We start from the raw sequence: 20,067 nt of genomic DNA, 5'->3' as shown, positions 1-20,067 counted from the left end.
CAATAAGGTGCCACAAGTACTCCTTGTTGTTTTTGCTGATACAGACTAACACTCTGAAACCTCTCGTGAGGTACAGCACAGACTCTAGCAGCCCTTAGATTCAGATGATTAATAGGAATTCACTGGTTGTCTGACAAGAGAGAGGGTCAAAAATCCTGACAAACCTTCTGATCTGTGCTGTAGTAGGAGCTGTACTACTGATATGAAGATTATATTTGTTAAAGTGATAATGGCTAGATATTTTCTGCATTTGAATGAATATATATTTTTAGAAGAGACACTATCAGGCACTTAAGGACATGTTCAGCTTGAAGGACATGGGTTGTTCTATTGAAGTCAATGGGATCACTCATGTTTGAAGTTAAGCACATGCTGGTGAACTGGGTCTATTGTGAATAAGATTCCATTTATATATTAGAACTCAAAAGGGAAATAGTAAAGCTAAATTACAAAGATATTAAGAATCGGATATTGCTCTGAACTTCATAAAGTGAATTCATTGAGTCAATTTGAAAGTAATAACAGAGTTCAATGAAGTTCAGAGACAAGGTCTCATAGCTGAGTGTTATTGCAGAAGTCCTTATAAACAAGTTGGATTATTCAGTAGACATCACTAGCAATTTCCAAACCATCTAATCCCAAAGAGCAGGTAAATTGCTTGGTTTAGTCAATTAAAAAGGTAAGAGAAAAGTCTGAACTTTGTGCTGCTGAAAGTTGCCCAGCTGACAGCCCATTAAACTAAGGGGCAAACTTTTAAAGGTGTTTAGGTGCCTCTGTGCTTTTGAAAATTCCACTAGTTGCCTAACTGTATCTTTAGGGACCTATATATCTTTAAAAAATATCTGTTCCAAGTCTTCCGTTTATCCATAGAACAGATATAGCAGTATAAGCTCCCTTGAAGTGCCCTGAGATGTGACTCATCCTTGATCTAAATGGTCCTCTGGAGATGGGAGTAGACATCAGTCCCTGGCCCCTTTGAGATTTCCAAAAGGGTGCTACTGTGTGATGTTATTTTTTATGAAGTGGGTGTATGTCCACTCAAAACTGAGCTGTGGCTACAAATAGAGAGCTAAACAATCGTTAAATGGTAATACCTTTGTTCACAGGCCAAATTCAAACTAGTGAGCTAACACTGATATCCCTCACAACCACCTAACAATCCCTTGCACTGACTAGTTCTCATTTTTCTTAGGGTATGTCTACACAGCCGATTTTAAAGCACTGCCACAGCAGCACTTTAATGTCGGCTGTGTAGTTGCGGCTCCAGTGGTGGGAGAGAGCTCTCCTGGTGTGCTGTAATAAAACCACCTTCGTGATGGGAATAGCTACCAGCATTGGGTACATGGCTACCAGCACTGGTGCACTGTCTACACTGACACTTCACAGCACTGAAACTTGCTGCGCTTAGGGGGAGTGTTTTATCACACACCAGAGCGAAGAAAGTTTCAGCACTGTAAGTGGCAGTGTAGGCAAGGGCTTAGTCACGTTTGTCTAAAGACACCGGAACACAATGGAATTGTTCTTAGTTACCGGTTGTGTCCCCTTTGCTAACACTGCCATCAAAGTTGCTAATTTTGGTGGTTTCCATAATATGGACATCTGTCCATTGGAACCTGGATTGACAGCACATTCATTTCATACGAATCACCCTGTGTCCATCAGACAGTGACAAATTTTAGTGACCAGAGACCTGAACTGATTCAAGCCAACAACTTTGATGAGACTGGGTCTATTTTGTATCCTTTTACGAGTACACTTAAGGGGATGGCTACACTGCAATTAAAAACCCAGGGCTGGCCCATGTCAGCTGACTCAGAACTGTGAGGCTTGGGCTAAGGGGCTGTTGAATTTCAGTATAGATGTTCAGGCTCGGGCTGGAGCCCAGGCTGTAGGACCCTGCAAAGTGGGAGAGCCCCAGAGCAATTCAACAGCCCCTTAGCCTGAGCTCCACAAGCCCAAGTCAGCTGGCACGGGCCAGCCACAGGTGTCTAATTGCAATGCAGACATGCCCATAGCCCTCTCAGACCTGGCAGCGTATTGCTTTATTAAATGTAAACAAGTAGCAAAAGAGAATTGCCTACTAAACATTGCATTCCTCTGGTAATTTTTAAATTACAGCTTTTGTCATTATCTTTTTGTTTTGTTCCCAACTTTATGCCCTTTCTGGCACTACATGTTTTTAATCTAAGGTTGTGTTTAGTGGCATCAAACACTGTCTGCCAGTCTAATAAATGAACTATAGTCCCATCTAGTTGTAAAGCACGTCTTTACTTCAACACAATGAGGAGAGCTCCTCAGAACAGCAATGCCTCAAGGAAAAGGGCAATCCTATTCACTAGTTTCAGAGTTAAGTAGAGTTTATGCAGAAGCTTTTGCACCTGATCGCCCCGCCCCTTAAACCATACATGTGAGTGTGAGTGTATGAGAGAGAGAGAGAGAGAGATGTGAGGGTGAATGTGTGTGAGAGAGAATGAAGATGTGAGGAAAAAAGAAGTTGTGCAAATCAAAAGTGATGAATGGGTTGACTTTGACATTGTTTAAGATTTCTTTAGCAGATAAAGGCCTAATGTTAAATGTGAATTGATATAGTAATACAAAGTTGCAGGATAGAACTCAGTGACAATGTCTTTTTTTTGGCCTGTAAGGCCTTTAGTTATTCTTTGTCATTAGGTAAGATTTTTCCCACTTCCCCTCTTTTTTGGCATGATTATCACTCAATTATTAAATGTACAACACTGCCTTCTGCAAGAATTTCCCTGAAATACTGCTAACACATCTACCTAAAATGGCCCTCATCACTATAGTATCTGAGCACCTCATAATCCTTTTATCCCATTAGTCATATTTTAGCCCTTAAAAATGTTACCTACTGCAATTTGTTGGTGCAGAAACTGGATGAATTTGAAAGTCCACGAGGAGAAACTTGCTTGAGGAGGGGCAGGTATTACAGGTGGTTTAAGCAGGTAGGAGGAAGGGTCATATAGGTGTGAGAGATGAGAACAAGAGAGGTCCAGAAGGGTAGCAGAAAGGTCTGGATGGGTGTAATAAAGGAGGCCCCTATTGCTAGGAGTCAGTCAAGATTTGTTAGAGAAGAAGCAAGAAGGTTTAGAAGCGGAGACAGCAGAGACTGCCAGGCAAGGGATGCTGGGAAGGTTCTAGAGTTGGGAGTGGTTAGGGTGCCTGTGCTGAGTGAAAAAGTTGCGGTTGGTTTGTCACCATTTGCAATGAACCGAGGGCTTGTGGGAACTGACAGAGTGATTCTGATGGATTATGCAATGCATAGTATGCATTCAGTCTTCAATACACATTTACATACTATTTTTTCCACAGGACCCTGGCCTCATTGAATACACAGGATGGATGGTGCTCACTTCATGGTATTTTACTTTCTCCTCATTATTCAATGTGTGGCCATAGGCCTTATTTACCTCACACTACTCAAACCCTGCTTTGAAGACAGACTTATTGATTTCCTCATGCACTTTTCTGTGGCACTCATTACTATAGCATCTGAGCGCTTCACAAACATTAATGAATGTTCACCATTGTGAGGTGAGAGGTTATTATGCAGAAGGAGAACTGAGGCACAGAGATTAAGGTCAAAAGTATCCATTAATTTTGAATGCCCAAATTGGGACCTAATTTTTCGGAGAACTCATTATATAGCATTTTCTATGTTGAAAGCACAGCACCTATTGAGTGCAGTTGCAAGTGCTCAGCACTTCAACAATTCAGACCATACAGTCTTAACTCAGGCATCCAGAAAATGAGGAACACCCAGTTAGTGACCAACTGTGAAAAGTTTGGTATAAGAGACTTGCCCAGCATCACAGAGGAACTCTGTAGCAGAGGCAGGGATAGAATCCACGTCTCCAGGGCAGCATTCAACTGCCTTAACCATGAGACTGTCCTTTCTCTTCCTGCCACCCCCTGCCTCATTCACTACACACCTTCCAACTTCTGAAACAAATGGGGGAAGGGGAAGGAGAAGTATGTAATGATGTAATTAAAGTCCGTATCATAATACAAGGAGACCAAATTAAGGTTGCCCTGGCAACCTTAGTTCTGTCATATTTTAACTTTTCAGAGCGTGTCTTTGTAACCTTAATGTTCTTTTAACGTATTTTGTGTGTAAATCCTTAGTTGTTTTTTTTAAAAGAATCTAGCAAACAAACACCACACCCAAAAATCCCATCATGTTGACACCCACACTGGTCATCAGCGGGGCTGGAAGCTTTTGAGCCACCACACAAACCTCCACCACTTGAGCTAATGGAATAACTGGTAGCAATAGCAGGTAGTCATCCTCCAGGTGGATCAGCACTAGAGGGGGGTGAGCGTTTGGCAGTGGATGTCACAGATATTTGCTGACTTAGAGGAATGGTGAGACTCAGGGATCTTTGACTCCATTCCAGGATCTGGAGGGAGTTTGGTCCAAAGAGCACAGACTCGTCTGCCCACACCCCTTAAATGTGACCCCCTTCTACCCAATCCCCCCCTTATCCCAGTCTTTCCCACCCATGGTTTCTCATCCCAGTCTCCTTGCCCAGCTATTCCTGGTCCTGCCTTCCTCTGTTCCTCCTCTCCACTAATTTCCAGTCTCATTCCCTCTCCCTAGACAACTTGTCCAATCTCCAAGCCCCTCACTCCTGTCACAGTCTCTTTGCCCAGCCAGTCCTAGTCTTCTCATCTGTTCTCAGTGCCCAATTCCCCCTCTCCACCGACACACCCATTTTCCTCCCTGGCTCCCATACCCAGTCACCTTGTCTAACCAGTCCCAGTGTCCTCTGCCCACAGGCTCCTTGTTCCAATCTACTTGCCCCGAATCTTGCAGACCAGGTGCTTCTCCCTTCTCCATTCAAATCAGGCAGCTTCTTCCTCTATGCTTCCTAGGCCCAGCAGGAGGTAACTGAGAGCACAGTAGAGATACTCCCAGCTCTCAATTCAGATGGCCAGAACTGGCCTGACCTGGCCCATAGCAGCCCCGAGGTGCAATTGCAGGGAAAGTCCTGGCTGGAGCATGCCAGTGGGGGTAGACTCTTCAGGGAATTAAGCTACTAAAATCTAAGAAGTCTATACTGAGCATGTCCAAACTATGATTCTTCAGAGGCTTAAAACTTGGGCAAATTTGGCAAAAGGCACATCCCTGACAAATTTCAAGTTTCTGCTCCAAAGCATATAGGTGCTAGAGCTTCACAAAAAAATGGTCACCAGACTATTTTAACGTGGGCAAAAAAACCCCACGTATTTCTCTCTAGCTTCATTCTCAGAAATGGCCAAACCATTTTGGCTGAAATTTTCTAAAACAATTCAGCCTGAGGTAGACATCCACTGAGCATGCAAAATTTCAGCACAAATGGTTAAAATTTGCAATGTTAGAAATAACTAATAACAGGGCCTTATAATGGGAAGTGTCAGGCAACCTTAATAATAGGTGATGCTACCAGCTCTGCCAGTCATAAAGTATTTTTCCCTTTAATATTTTTAAAAAGTGAATTTGAGGGTTTGTGAAAAGCCAGACTGATCACACTGCAAGCTAAAATTGTTTATGTACAAAACAACCAGTGGTACTACTAGCTCCATCATCTCACAGCCCCACTGACATGCCTCAGGGATCACCTCTGGATGTGAGAGGCAAGAGGACTTCAGTCTCCAGGCTCATTCGGTCCTTGCCCTTTCTGTGGCCTGAGACTGACAACAGGAGTGTCAGCGATGGCACTTTCTGTGATGAAAACATCTGCCTACTAGGGACTCGTCTGAAACGATCAACACATTTTACACAGGGCACCAAAGGGACACCAGACGGCAATAACTTTTGGTCACTATTGATCTGGTCTGAATTTAAAACAAGATTTCTAAACATGAAAGGCTCACTCATCAATTATTACCTAGAACCATCCAGTCCCCTCCTAACAGTGCTTTGAAGAATGTTTATGGAGTAGTAACTCATCGTAATGCCCCAGAATAATCCCTCATTATAAGGAAAGTGCCTCACTTTGGCGCCAGCGTTGTCTCACTTCACTCATGGAACTCAGAAGGGACTACTCCCCTGAAGGCAAGTGGGATGTGGCCCATATTTGTACATTCAGGTCTCAGTTGTGTGTGGCTTGTACAGGCTCACGGGGTGGGATGGGGTGAGGAGAAGGGCATCGTTTGCCACTCCTATGTAATAGGGTAAATGATGCAGATGTGTGGCCATGACTTCACTCAGTGTTCTCACCCCGTTCCGATACATGTTCTTTGGGACAGCTAGTATGGACAGTAATACTTTGCACTCTCCGATGCTGGGAAACTGATTGTGCTTCTCCACCTCTTGGGTGCACTGATGTAGGGCTCATTAAACCCTCCCCTGAGTCTAGCTCACTTACCTGACGGAGGCATGTGTGACAGGCTGGATCACAGAAACCCCCGGGGGACTGCCAACTGATGTGCTGAGCCTACTTCTGACCCGTTTTCCCTGCCAGCTTGGGACTCCAGAACCTTGTCAGTTTCAGCCAGACATGCTAGTCTGCTGCAAACCCAGACCCAGGTCTGAACCATGTCCCCCAACAGCTGCAGGCTTAAACTGAAAACAGCTTAAGAAGTGCTCCTGTTTCTAACACTCAGATGCCCAGCTCCCAATGGGGTCCAGACCCCAAACAAATCCGTTTTACCCTGTGTTAAGTTTATACAGGATAAACTCATAAATTGTTCGCCCTCTATAACACTGATAGAGAGATATGCAGAGCTGTTTCCCCTCCCCACCCCCCACCCCGGCTATTAACACATACTCTGGGTTAATTAATAAGTAAAAAGTGATTTTATTAAATACAAAAAGAAGGATTTAAGTGGTTCCAAGTAGTAACAGACAGAACAAAGTGCATTACCAAGCAAAATAAAATAAAACACGCAAGTCTAAACCTAATACAGTAAGAAAGTGATTACAGATAAAATATCACCCTCAGAGATCAGAGGGGTAGCTGTGTTAGTCTGGATCTGTAAAAAGCGACAAAGAGTCCTGTGGCACCTTACAGACTAACATACGTTTTGGAGCATGAGCTTTCCTGGGTGAATACTCCCTTCGGCAGATGCATGCCCTCAGAGATGTTTCAATAAGCTTCTTTCACAAACTGGATGCCTTCCTAGTTTGGCCACAATCCTTTCCCTGGTACTGCCTTTGTTCCAGCTCAGGTGGCAACTAGGGGATTTTTCATGACCGCAGCCCCCTTTGTTCTGTTCCACCCCCTTATATATCTTTTGCACAAGGCAGGAATCCTTTGTTCCTCTCTGGGTTCCCACCCATCCTTCTAAATGGAAAAGCACCAGGTTAAAGATTGATTCCAGTTCAGGTGACATGATCACATGTCACTGTAAGACCCCAAGCCTTCATTCCGCCCAGCCTGACTCACAGGAAGGCCTACCTGCAAACAGAGCCATCCACAGTCAATTGTCCTGGTTGATGAGAGCCATCAAGATTCCAAACCACCATTAATGGCCCACACTTTGCATAACTACAGTAGGACCTCAGAGTTATATTTCATATTTCTAGTTTCAGATACAAGAGTGATACATTTATACAAATAGGATGACCACACTCAGTAGATTATAAGCTTTGTAATGATACCTTACAAGAGACCTTTTGCATGAAGCATATTCCAGTTACATTATATTCACACTCATTAGCATATTTTCATAAAATCATATAGAGTGCAACGTCACAGCATGGATTTGGCTCAGAGTTTACTGGGCCTGAGTATGCCAACACTGCCTAATTATTTGGAAGTAAACAAATACTTAAGGGTGAACTCCTAACCCCTTTGGAGTCAATGGGAGTTCTGCTATTCAATGTGGCTGGGATTCCATCCTTACTGCTGGCTTGGGGCTTTCTCCTGCTGGTGTCCAATATCTTATTTAGTAACAGAATGTGCATTAAGGTAGTCCAAAAACATGAGGAAAGGCACCTACAAAAACCACAACCCAGCCTTTTGTACAGGGAGATAAACTATGACCATCCACCATCACATCAACAACTGCTACAAGTATATTGATTTAGAAGTAAAAGAATAAACAAGTTCAATTAAAACAAAGACCTGTGGTCACCTACACACATATCCAACATAGAAATCCACTCCGTTTAAAGTATGTCTCGGTTGCTTGGTATATCAGCATTACCTCAAGGTCCTGTCAGTAACTCTAGTATCCTGGGCTTAGTGGTGGATATAGTTGTAGAGCATAAGGGAGGAATTTACAGTGATTGTGGGGGAGAGAGAGGAAGGAAGGCAGAATAAGGTTCAGTCAGCAACACAAGAGTGATCTTCCTCCAGTTAACAAGCTCTTTAAACAAAACCCTGCCAAATAGATACACCAATGTTGTTATTTTCAGTTTAACAAACATCACGCCAGTTCTGAGTCAGGGGAAACTCTCATGGGCTTTCCTCCTTCAGCTCCATTGTTCTAATCAAGATTGAAGCTAACATGTCATTTTGGTTTAATTCACTGTATGTGCACCAGCGAGCACATACTGATATCAGTAGTGCTCTGCAATTAGGGCATATTCGTTAACTATTGCTACAGGGCCAGCAGAGGGAGCGCAAGATGCTTTTGGATAAGTCCCACAAATCAGTGGCGATACTTTTGTTGGCAGACAGAGTAATGGGATTTTCTTTTAAAGATATATTTAGAATCCAGAGGATATTCCCCGACCCGCTCCAAAGTGCATTAGTTTTAAGATATATATCAAAATGTGGGGACCCCACACTATTTCGCAGTATCCCTTTCAGCCACATTCTCATTAGCAGATATTTAAAAAAAGAGGCCAGAATCTGTCTTCCTTTGGGAGACTTATTATATACACAGTGAGGTTAATATTTTTCCTGTTCGACTCATTCATTTTACCCAGATAGACCCTTCATACACAGCATAAAGAATCCATTTCCAAGCAGGTCCTGGAAGTATAATAATTGTGACAGGATGATAAATAAGTTGGAGCTGAGAGCCATAGTATAGTAGCCTTGTAACAGAGGTAAGCCTTATTATAACAAACAGCCTAAGGATGGTAGGTGGGTACTCTGGGACCATGGTCAGCTAACGCTCATGAATAATTTTTACAAACATGCAGCTGTCAAAAAAGCAACAAACAAAAACAAAAAACCAACCTTCCTGGCTCAAATGATCACAGCCTGTAAGAGGAACAAATCCTTGAAGATATTAGTCTCTCTAAGAGGCTGCCTTAGGGTATGTCTACACTACGGGATTATTCCGATTTTACATAAACCGGTTTTGTAAAACAGATTGTATAAAGTCGAGTGCACGCGGCCACACTAAGCAAATTAATTCGGCGGTGTGCGTCCATGTACCGAGGCTAGCATCGATTTCCGGAGCGTTGCACTGTGGGTAGCTATCCCGTAGCTATCCCATAGTTCCTGCAGTCTCCCCTGCCCATTGGAATTCTGGGTTGAGATCCCAATGCAAAAACAGTGTCGCGGGTGATTCTGGGTAAATGTCGTCACTCAATCCTTCCTCCGTGAAAGCAACAGCAGACAATCATTTCGCGCCCCTTTTCCCTGGATTGCCCTGGCAGAAGCCATAGCATGGCAAACATGGAGCCCGTTTTGCCTTTTGTCACTGTCACCGTATGTGTACTGGATGCTGCTGACAGACGCGGTACTGCACTGCTACACAGCAGCATTCATTTGCCTTTGCAAGATAGCAGAGATGGTTACCAGTCATATTGTACCGTCTACCATGCCATTGTAAATTGGCGATGAGATGACGGTTATCGGTCATTCTGTACCGTCTGCTGCTATCATGGGTGCTCCTGGCTGGCCTCGCTGAGGTCGGCCGGGGGCGCATAGGCAAAAATGGGAATGACCCCCTGGGTCATTCCCTTCGTATGTTTGGTCTAAAAATAGAGTCAGTCCAGCCTAGAATATGGGGCAAGTGTACTAGAGAACCAGAGAGCACAGCCGCTCCGTGTCAGAGCCCCAGAGATCCCGCAGAAATGATGAGCTGCATGCCATTCTAGGGGGTGCCCCTGCAACAACCCCACTTGTTGCTTCCCTCCTCCCCCAACCCTCCTGGGCTACCGTGGCAGTGTCCCCCCATTTGTGTGATGAAGTAATAAAGAATGCAGGAATAAGAAACACTGACTTTTTAGTGAGATAAAATGAGGGGGAGGAAGCCTCCAGCTGCTATGATAGTCCAGGCAGGACATGAAAGAGTAAGGGGGGAGAGGAGACCAGCCTTCCGCTGCTATGATAGTCCAGGCAGTACAGAATCTTTTCTTTAGATATGACGGGGGGGGGGGCTGATGGAGCTCAGCCCCCAGTTGCTATGATGAGAACGGTTACCAGCTGTTCTGTACCATCTGCTGGGAATGACCAGGAGTCATTCCTATTTTTACCCAGGCGCCCCCGGCCGACCTCACCGAGGCCAGACAGGAGCACTCACGGGCTGATGACGAGAATGGATACCAGTCCTTCTGTACTGCACCGTCTGCCACCGGGGAGGGGAGGGGAGAGGATGCTGCTGTTTAGCTCTCCAGCACCCCGTCTACCAGCAGCATGCAGTAGACATAGGGTGATATTGAAAAAAGGCGAGAAACGATTTTTTTCCCTTTTCTTTCGGGGGGGTGAAGGGTGTAAATTGACGACATACACCCTGAAACACCCGGGAAAATGTTTTTGACCCTTCAGGAACTTGGAGCCCAGCCAAGAATGCAAATGCTTTTTGGAGACTGCAGGGACTGTGGGATAGCTGGAGTCCTCAGTACCCCCTCCCTCCTTCCCTCCATGAGCGTCCATTTGATTCTTTGGCTTTCCGTTACGCTTCTCACGCAGCACTGTGCTGAGTCCCTGCTGTGGCCTCTGTCTATCATAGCCTGGAGATTTTTTCAAATGCTTTGTCATTTCGTCCTCTGTAACGGAGCTCTGATACAACAGATTTGTCTCCCCATACAGTGATCAGATCCAGTATCTCCCGTACGGTCCATGCTGGAGCTCTTTGGATTTGGGACTGCATCGCCACCTGTGCTGATCAGAGCTCCATGCTGGGCAAACAGGAAATGAAATTCAAAAGTTCGTGGGGCTTTTCCTGTCTACCTGGCCAGTGCATCCGAGTTCAGATTGCTTTCCAGAGCTGTCACAATGGTGCACTGTGGGATAGCTCCCGGAGGCCAATACCGTCGATTTGCGGCCACACTAACCCTAATCCGACATGGCAATACCGATTTCAGCGCTACTCCTCTCGTCGGGGAGGAGTACAGAAACCGGTTTAAAGAGCCCTTTATATCGATATAAAGGGCCTCATTGTGTGGACGGGTGCAGGGTTAAATCGGTATAACGCTGCTAAATTTGGTTTAAATGCGTAGTGTAGACCAGGCCTTAGTGTCAGATCTCGTTCCCTCCTATCTTCAAACAGCATCGCCTTTAGCAGGGCTGCATGCAGACTTGAAAACTTAGAAAAAACACACATCAGCACAGCTTTACCCAGATCTGACCACATTCCCTGGGCTAAAACCTGCTAAACACCCACTGCAGTTACTAACTCTTAGTTATTAAAGGCATTTTTTTTTTAAAAGAAGCTAAGTTTTAAAGTTACTGTTGCGGCATAGATGCAATTGGGCAACAGAATCTAGGTCTTTTTGCATAAAAAAATCCTGATTTTGTAAAAGGTCTCAGAGAATTCCTTTCCTATGCCTTTCTAGCTGTTGGCAAAGAACGCCAGGGTGAAAAAAATATACCCTCGACATTATCATGCAGAAAACAAACAGATTTGTTGTTCTTAGCTAGCAGCTGGCATGCAGTTGTTTTTATGTCCTGGACCAATTTTAGGAAGCATGTTCTAATGGTCATGCATTCTGGCTCCAAAGAATGGGAATTTCTTTAGAAAATGGAAACAATATGGGACATGACACGGACTCTCTGCTCAGCCCATCATGCGTTCCTGTATGTTTATGAGAATCCATTCTTTTTAAAGGGGGAAAATATTTACTTAATTAAACCATGGCGTTTGATTAAACTGGCAGACAATATGCTTTGCCACAATGTCACAGTGACCGAGGCAGTCCTCTTTTGCATATTGTCATAATGACCAAGAAAACGTGCGTTACCAGACATGCTGTCGAGAAAACAGACCATCCCAGGCAATAGTCAGAAATCTTTTCTGAATCCAATGGGCAAAACCGATTCCACTGGCAAGGTTAATCTCACAAAGCACGAGATTTACTGCTTCTGTATTAAATGTCAAAAAAAGTTCTGCTCAATTAAGAGTGACATTTTTTTTCTTTAAAAGTAGACTAAGGACCTGGGCTCTGGAAAGACTCCCATTGACTTCTGAGGGCTTTGGACCAGGCCCCTAACCCTGTAAGTCTTTTCTCAGGCAAATACCCTCTTGACTTTCCTGGGAGTTTGGCCTGGATAAAGCATAAAGGATCAGGCCTTAGAATTCTTTACTCTTGACTGATTTCATATGAGTAACAATCCCTCTGAGCATTGCCCTATAAGGCTACAGAAAAGAGAGAAGGAAGTTTCTGCTCTAGTTTCAGAGAAATATTCCATGATTTATAGATGCATGGGAAGTGGGGGTGAGATTAGCTGAGAGGTCTGGGATTTATGACCATTTCTGAAGTGTATTGATAAATTAGAGGTTTATGATAACATTTATAGATAGACCAATATCTATGGATTTATGAAGCAATTTAAGGAAGGTATGACTAGCCCTAAGATTTACAACAATGCATAAAAATATCTCATTAGAATAAGGATGTACCATATAAAGTCAGCAACAGTTTTGATAGTGTACAGGAAACTATTTACTCCTGGGGGAATTCTGTGTCAAAGATTAAAAATTTTGCACCAAAAAATTAAAATTTCTGCAAAATTCTGCATATTTTATTTGTCAAAATAACACAATATAATCACACCAGTTTCAGTTATTTTGGTAATTTATTTCAAAATACTGGTCAGCAAGTATGTCTGTAACAATACAGACAACAAGAAAGATTCCTCCAGAAGTAGAGAGGTAAAGAAACCTCTATGACAAACCAGTTCCTGTTTCTCTGTTATGCTTTTGTTGGGAACCTCAGAGTGGGTGTGTCACATGTGCCAGCTGGGCACATCTTGGGGGAAAATTCTTTCCCTCCAGTCTCAGACACTCACTACCCCTTTCTCCCGCCCCCCTCCACCGAGTCCATCCATGGGGCACCCCCCACCACCCAGCCCACACACCTGTACACCCTATCTCCAAGAGCCCAGCCGCAGGACACCCTCAGTCCCTACCCCCAGAGCCCAGCCACAGTGTGCCCCCCAGCCAAGACACCTTCACCCCATACACCCCAGAGCCCAGCTGCAGGGCGCCCCAGCCCAGATACCCGCACCCCTACCGGACGTGCTGCAGAATTCCCCCGGGAATAGAAACTACTATGAAAAGTGAGATTGAAGGCCATATTAGCAGCCCTAATCATACAGTCGTTTTTCAAAGAAATCATTGTTAGAACTACCAATTCTAAATAAGCACTCGTACTGGAGCTTTCACAGCACTGGTGCCAGCTTGGTTATCTGCAGCAATATGCACAGATGGACAGATTCATGACAAGCTCCCTTCCCGACTGTGAAAAATCAGCTGTGGGGCTTCCAGTGGCACAAAATACCTGCATGTGCCCGTTCACCAGGAGGCTGCCAGAAAGCCAACACTGCCCCAACTTGACCAGCAGTGAATAAGACCAGGATGTCTGGTGGATTCCTTGATTCAGTGCATCCATTTTATAGCCTCAGCGAGCAAAGCTGCCATTGAGCTCCTAAAACTAGAAGAACTTAAGTTGCTCTTCCCCTGGACAACCTATTCAATGAGGTGTTACATGTGAAACTTAATTACGACTGTCTAAAATGTTAACATTTACATTACTTCACTACTGATCATCTTAACAGAAACATTCTGCTAAAGTACTGTATTCACTAGATAGCTGTGTGGTACGGTGTTGTGAAATGATGTATTTTTAAATGGAGCTGCATGAACTATTTGTAATGAACAATGTATTCAGTTAACTTCACTCTGCTTGGGAGTTGTTGGCAATCAGACTGAGTTTTTGCAAATTTGTTATTCATGAAATGTCTCTAGAGAACAAATTTCAGGCTATTGAGGGTAGCAAGGAGAGTTCACCCCATGTGATTCATTACCAACTAAAAGGATTCTGCAATCCAAATTTAGCTTAGTTCATAGTCCTGTTAGCAATGCACAAGCCAGAATGGAATCCAGTTCACTGTCCCATAGCGGCATTAGCTCTGCAACATTAGCAGAACTAAAGAGTAGTAAAAATTTATTTTAGCCAGGAAAGTAAACAGCGATAACTCCGAATACACGCATGGACCAGGTCTCTGGAGTATACAAGTGCCATTGTTACTCAGTCATTTCAGTGGCGCTGGAACATTTTTAATAGTGGGGGTGCTGAAAGCCAGCCCCCTTATCCCTGTCCACTCCCCCTATCCCCCGAGCTGAGGCCAGGAGCAAAGCCTCAAGAATGGAGTGGCCTCAGAGCCCCAGGGCGCCCTCAGATCCCCAGGGCCAGCAGCCAGGGCCCTGGGTGCACGGGGCCGGCAGCTGTGAGCACCCCTACTTCCCGTGCCTATGAGTAATTTTTTAGAGCAGAACTGGTCTTTAATCTATTAAATCTCCATGCTGAATTACTGTCAGCAAGAGTCATCTTTACTAAACACGAGGGTGACCAGATAGCAAGTGTGAAAAATTGGGAAGGAGGTGGGGGATAATAGGCAGCTATATAAGAAAAAGCCCCAAATATCAGGACTGTCCCTATAAAATCAAAACATCTGGTCACCCTACTAAACACATAGTTCTGTGTTGGTATCTACACAGCACTCACTAAGGGCTTGATCTTGCAAAGAGAACTCCCTGCAAGGTGCTAAGTATCCTCAACCTCCACTGAATTGACCGGGAGCCAAGGGCATCTGCTCCTGCTGAGATACTCAGCACCACACAGGATTGAGCGTTAAACACCTCAAGCCCCATCCTGGAATGCATTAAATCTGCTGTAAAACTTGGGATGGTTTCTTTTGTGATGGTCTCTTATTTGATTATTTTAATTTACATATTTGTGAATAGAGGAGGGGAGGATCTTTGCACGTCATTGCAGTCACCTGTAAGGCTGCTTAATATCCATCAACTTAAAAACTTTCAAATCTACAACATTCCTCTGACTCACCACTTCTTTTCATGCAATACCTTTTACATTCTTATCTACCAAAGCTCTGGCTTGGGTTGCAATGATTTGCTGCTGCTGTCTGCCAAATTCCTTTGCAAGTACCGCTTTCATTTGGTAAGCCAGGCGCCTGCTTCCCAGGAACATGACACTAAATGCAGACAGAGTGAGTTTCCTCATGGCAAACAAAATGCAGAATCTTTCAGCAGTCTCTGTTTGTTCCTAGGTATTTGTAGAGAAACCTCTTCCCCATCCCCTCAAGATCATTAAATATTGAACCTTCCACTAGAAGGAAGTAGCAAGAGGCAAACAGACTGCCAATAAGAAATGTCAACTTAGCTCTCCTACATGACTTCCTCCTCCCATGTGTACTGTTCTGGTTTTTTTTGTTGCTGCCCACATAAAACCCCACCCCCATGTGGTTATAGAGAAACATGTGTCGGAGTGCAGAGTATTAAGCAGTGCTCTGGATTTCAGCGTGCTTAGTGCTGGCAGTGAGTTCAGTAGGGCTGGAAGCTTATCACAAGATAGAGTAGCAGCTCCTTGCTTGCCTTTTGGAAGTTATGTCCTGCACCAGGATCAGAAAATGTGCGGCAGCTCTGACTGCTGCTAGGGTGACCAGACAGCAAGTGTGAAAAATCAGGACAGGGGGTGGGGGTAATAGGAGCCTATATAAGAAAAAGACCCAAAAATCAGGACTGTCCCTATAAAATCAGGACATCTGGTCACCCTAACTGCTGCCCAACAGCATCAAGTATTAAACAGTGTACTGCCACCAAGTATTTCACTAATCAAGGGATGCTCACTACCCTAAGTATTGTGAAATTCTGTCATCTCCTCAGGGAAAGACATCCTGACCTGTGGAAAGAATGGTGACTCTGAAACACAGCACTCAGAATCACTAGGAGTAAAGCAGCTAAGGGCTTGGCTACACTTGCAAGTTGCAGCGCTGGTAGAGGCTTTCCAGCGCTGCAATTACACCCTGTCCACACTTGCAGGGCACAACCAGCACTGCAACTCCCTGGCTGCAGCGCTGGCCGTACACCCAGGTCTGCTTGGGGTATAAGGGTTGCAGCGCTGGTTCTGCAGCGCTGGTCATCAAGTGTGGACACTCACCAGCGCTGTTATTGGCCTCCAGGGTATAAGGAGTATCCCAGAATGCTTTTAACTAAATTATTCCCTTTGTTTTGTTATGCAGCCTCTCTTTGTTTTGTTGTCAATTCGGAGCTCCGGGCTCCGTGCACGGCACCGGGAGCTGCTTCAAACATAGCTCCTGTTTGCTGTCATTAATCTGTAACTACTGTCAACAATGAAATGAGATAACCCCTGCAGGGGTTGAGTGTTTGCTTTGCTTGAGAGAAACGGGGGGAGGGGGCAGAGGGGGGAAAGAGTATGTTGGATGCAGGTTGTTTGCAGTTAACAGTAAGGGGGTGGGAAAATTTTCTGATTTTGCCCAGTGTCGGTTCCAAAAATCCACTCTCTCTCTCTCCCCCCCCGTCCCTGTCACACTGCCCCACACCCCCCTCTTTTGAAAAGCACGTTGCTGCCACTTGAATGCTGGGATAGCTGCCCATAATTCATCACTCCCAACAGCGCTGCAAATGCTACAAATGTGGCCACACTGCAGCGCTGGTAGCTGTGAGTGTGGCCACACACCAGCGCTGGCCCTGCACAGCTGGACGACCAGCGCTGCAACTACCAGCGCTGCAGATTTGTAAGTGTAGCCATACCCTAAGTCTTCCTTCATAAAAACTAGCTCCTTGTTCTCCTGCTCACCTACAGCTGAGTGCTTCCTAAGAGGTGCTTGAGTGCTTTCAGTTCCCATTGGAACCTGCGAACATGAGACTGCAAAAAAGAACTACAGATGAGATGCTCATCAAAAAACAACAGGATGGCTGAATATGGATTTAGATTTGTGGAAATAATTTGCCACTCATCGATAGGGCCGCACTGAGCTGGTCTGGCTCTGACTGGTAGAAGGTTGGGCAACCAGGCAGACCACATACAAAGACTAGCATGTGCTGCCGCTGCCCCTAAGCTAAAGGAGTAGGTCCATTAGCTCATCCCTCTAAATGTCTGAGGTCACTATCATTTCCCATTGGGCTCCTGTTTAATGAAAAGGTTTGCTGTAGCTATTTGCTGGTGACTTCTCTCTTGCTCCAGACACAGCACTGGAGGGACTGACTAGGGTCAGGATGACAGAGGCCAGTGGCTGGGCTGAGCATTTGGAAGTTGGGAAATGCAGTGTTTATGTCTGAATTACACAGAACACAGACTAGAATTGAGCCCAAGTCCAAACAGATGGATCTGGATTTCAAACACTCCAAAGCTTTAAGAAGAAAAAAAAAAAGTTTGGCTCTGGGGTTTTGGTTTGGTTCATCATATGGAAAGGAGTCGATTGCAAAGTTATGATGTGGAACTGGGTTTGTATTGCAAGCTTCTCCACAGTATTCAGATGCATCTCTAATGTGAACTAGGGGGAAGTCTTTCCACTGACTTCAATGAGCCCTGGATCATAGGTTCTTCTGCAACCACTGAAATACCAGACAATGCCCCTTGCATACCAGTATACTATGCATTCCCATGAAGCCATGGTGTGAAACTTGGAAGATGTATGTTGGGAAAGAGCCCTGTCAATGAACATGTATACTTTGTTTAATTGCATCGTGTTATGTATGAGAAATCAATCTAAAAAGTTTCAGAATTCTTCAATAAAAAAATTTAAACAAATATCACTTTTATAAAGAATTCTGAAATTTGTTTTATACATCGCACAATGCAATAACAAACAAACTTTCCATTTTTCACTTCTTCCAACTATAGTGTTTGTTTTAAAGATATACTGATGAATTGGAAAAGCCTTGAATTTAATTAAATCCCCAAAAAGACTAATACTCTTTGTGCATATTAAATGTTAAGGCATTTACGGATGTTCTAGCCAATCAGCTCATTAGACTACCACAACATGCCTCCTAACCCTAATTGAAATGAGAAGTAACGGGGGGGGAAGGGAGGATGGTGGACTTGCAGACTGCAACTTCTTCACCATGTATATGTTTAAAAGATAGAGTATGTCTATCATAAAAAGGCAACGAATTATGAACATGTATCCACTTATTAGATTTAAGAGCAGAAAAAAATCAGTAATACAAGTTTCAAAATGCAGTTCTCAGGAAAGTATATTAAATGTCAATTCAAACCAATTTATATATAATCTATAACAGGAAGGAACAGAGACATCTTAAAAAAAATTCAGAGAGAACTCAGGGTGAAATTGTGACTTTACTAAAAGCCCTCTGTATGGGGAAGCATACGACTCCACTGACCCAGAAGCAGAGTGGGAAGCAGTTTGTGACTCAGACCTGCAGTCTGCTTTCTCGCTTTCCCCCTTCTTTACAAAGCACATATCCTGCAGCCTATCCCCTGTTTGCACTGGCTGGTGCATTGTGGGAGGGGGTCATTTCCTCTCCCTGTGTGAAGTATCTGGTGCAAGGGGTCACCATATGCCTGCTTTTATTCTCCTGAGTAGTCGTGCAGGATGACTCATGATCTGTTCTTTATGATTGCAATACCTTTCTGATTCCAAGGTTGCAATCTTTTTTTCCCCTTGCCTAAGAATTTTCCAGTTTAATATATTGAGCAGCAAGTACACATTATAGAAATTCTCACAGTTCTATTGTTCTGTTTTTCCCTTTGTGCATAGAACTATTTTTTATATCAACACACACATTTCTGCCATTTCTCCTAACTACAATCTCTTGCTCTTTTCTCTAGATCCTCTGAAATTGCAAGTACAGTAACTCCTCACTTAACGTCCTCCCGGTTAACGTTGTTTCGTTGTTACGTTGCTGATCAATTAGGGAACATGCTCGTTTAAAGTTGTGCAATGCTCCCTTATAATGTTGTTTGTCAGCCACCTACTTTGTCCACTGCTTGCAGGAAGAGCAGCCCATTGCAGCTAGCTGGTGGGAGCTTGGAACCAGGGTGGGCCGGCAGCCCCTCTATCAGCTCCCCTAAGTTCCCTGTGCAGCAGCCGCCCAGCAGGCTATTAATTGCCAGGCAGTTCAGTTGTCCCTTCCCCCACAGATGTGTGCTGCTCCTACCCTCTGCCTTGGAGCTGCTCCCAGGAGTCTCCTGCTTGCTGTGCAGGGGGTGGAGGGGACGAGGGGTGCTGATGTCAGGGTGTCCCCATCCCCCCGCTCCTGTACCCCATCTCCACAGAGCAGTGGGGGACATGACAGGGGTCAGGACTGAGGGAGCTCCATTCATGTTGCCTTGTAGAGTGTGAGGCTACATTAACAAAAATGTGTTAACCCTTGAGGGCTCAGGTGAGTGCGAGTTCATCATTTAGCAGCAAGGCATTCCTAGGAAATATCCCTTCCTCTTCCACTCTCTGACTCCACCACCTCAACCAAGCTTCACAATCATCATTGCTGTATACAGAATTAAATTGTTTAAAACTTATACTGTGTGTGTGCGTATAATGTCTTTTGTTTGGCGAAAAATATTTCACTGGAACCAACCCCCCCCCCATTTACATTAATTCTTATGGGGAAATTGGATTCGCTTAACATCGTTTTGCTTAAAGGAGCATTTTTCAGGAACACAACTACAACGTTAAGCGAGGAGTTACTGTAACAAGTTTTTCTAATCTGCCGTTAAACATAAACCAGTGATAACAATGGCAATCCAATATATAAAAGTACAGATTTTGAATATACATAGAGGGACAAACCCTGCTCACATTTCTCATATGAGTAGTTCCATTGACTTAAATGCATGAATAAGGCTAGCCAGATTCAGGCCTCGTTTCAGCAATACATTTAATGCATATGCTTAGCTTTAAGCACGTCCTACTGTCTCACTGACTTTAATTG

At 44.3% G+C, this 20,067-nt stretch overlaps 1 protein-coding gene across 2 annotated transcripts in view; it reads right to left on the bottom strand.

The window, feature by feature from the left end:
- The window catches only part of F13A1 (coagulation factor XIII A chain), an 86,931-nt gene that overhangs the window by 52,998 nt on the left and 13,866 nt on the right, over nt 1-20,067 (bottom strand). The gene's annotated exons all lie outside the window — the stretch shown is intronic.

Source organism: Mauremys mutica, chromosome 2 (genome assembly GCF_020497125.1).
Source record: "Mauremys mutica isolate MM-2020 ecotype Southern chromosome 2, ASM2049712v1, whole genome shotgun sequence".
Lineage (NCBI taxonomy): Eukaryota > Metazoa > Chordata > Testudines > Geoemydidae > Mauremys > Mauremys mutica.
This window is presented reverse-complemented; position numbering and strand designations above follow the sequence as displayed.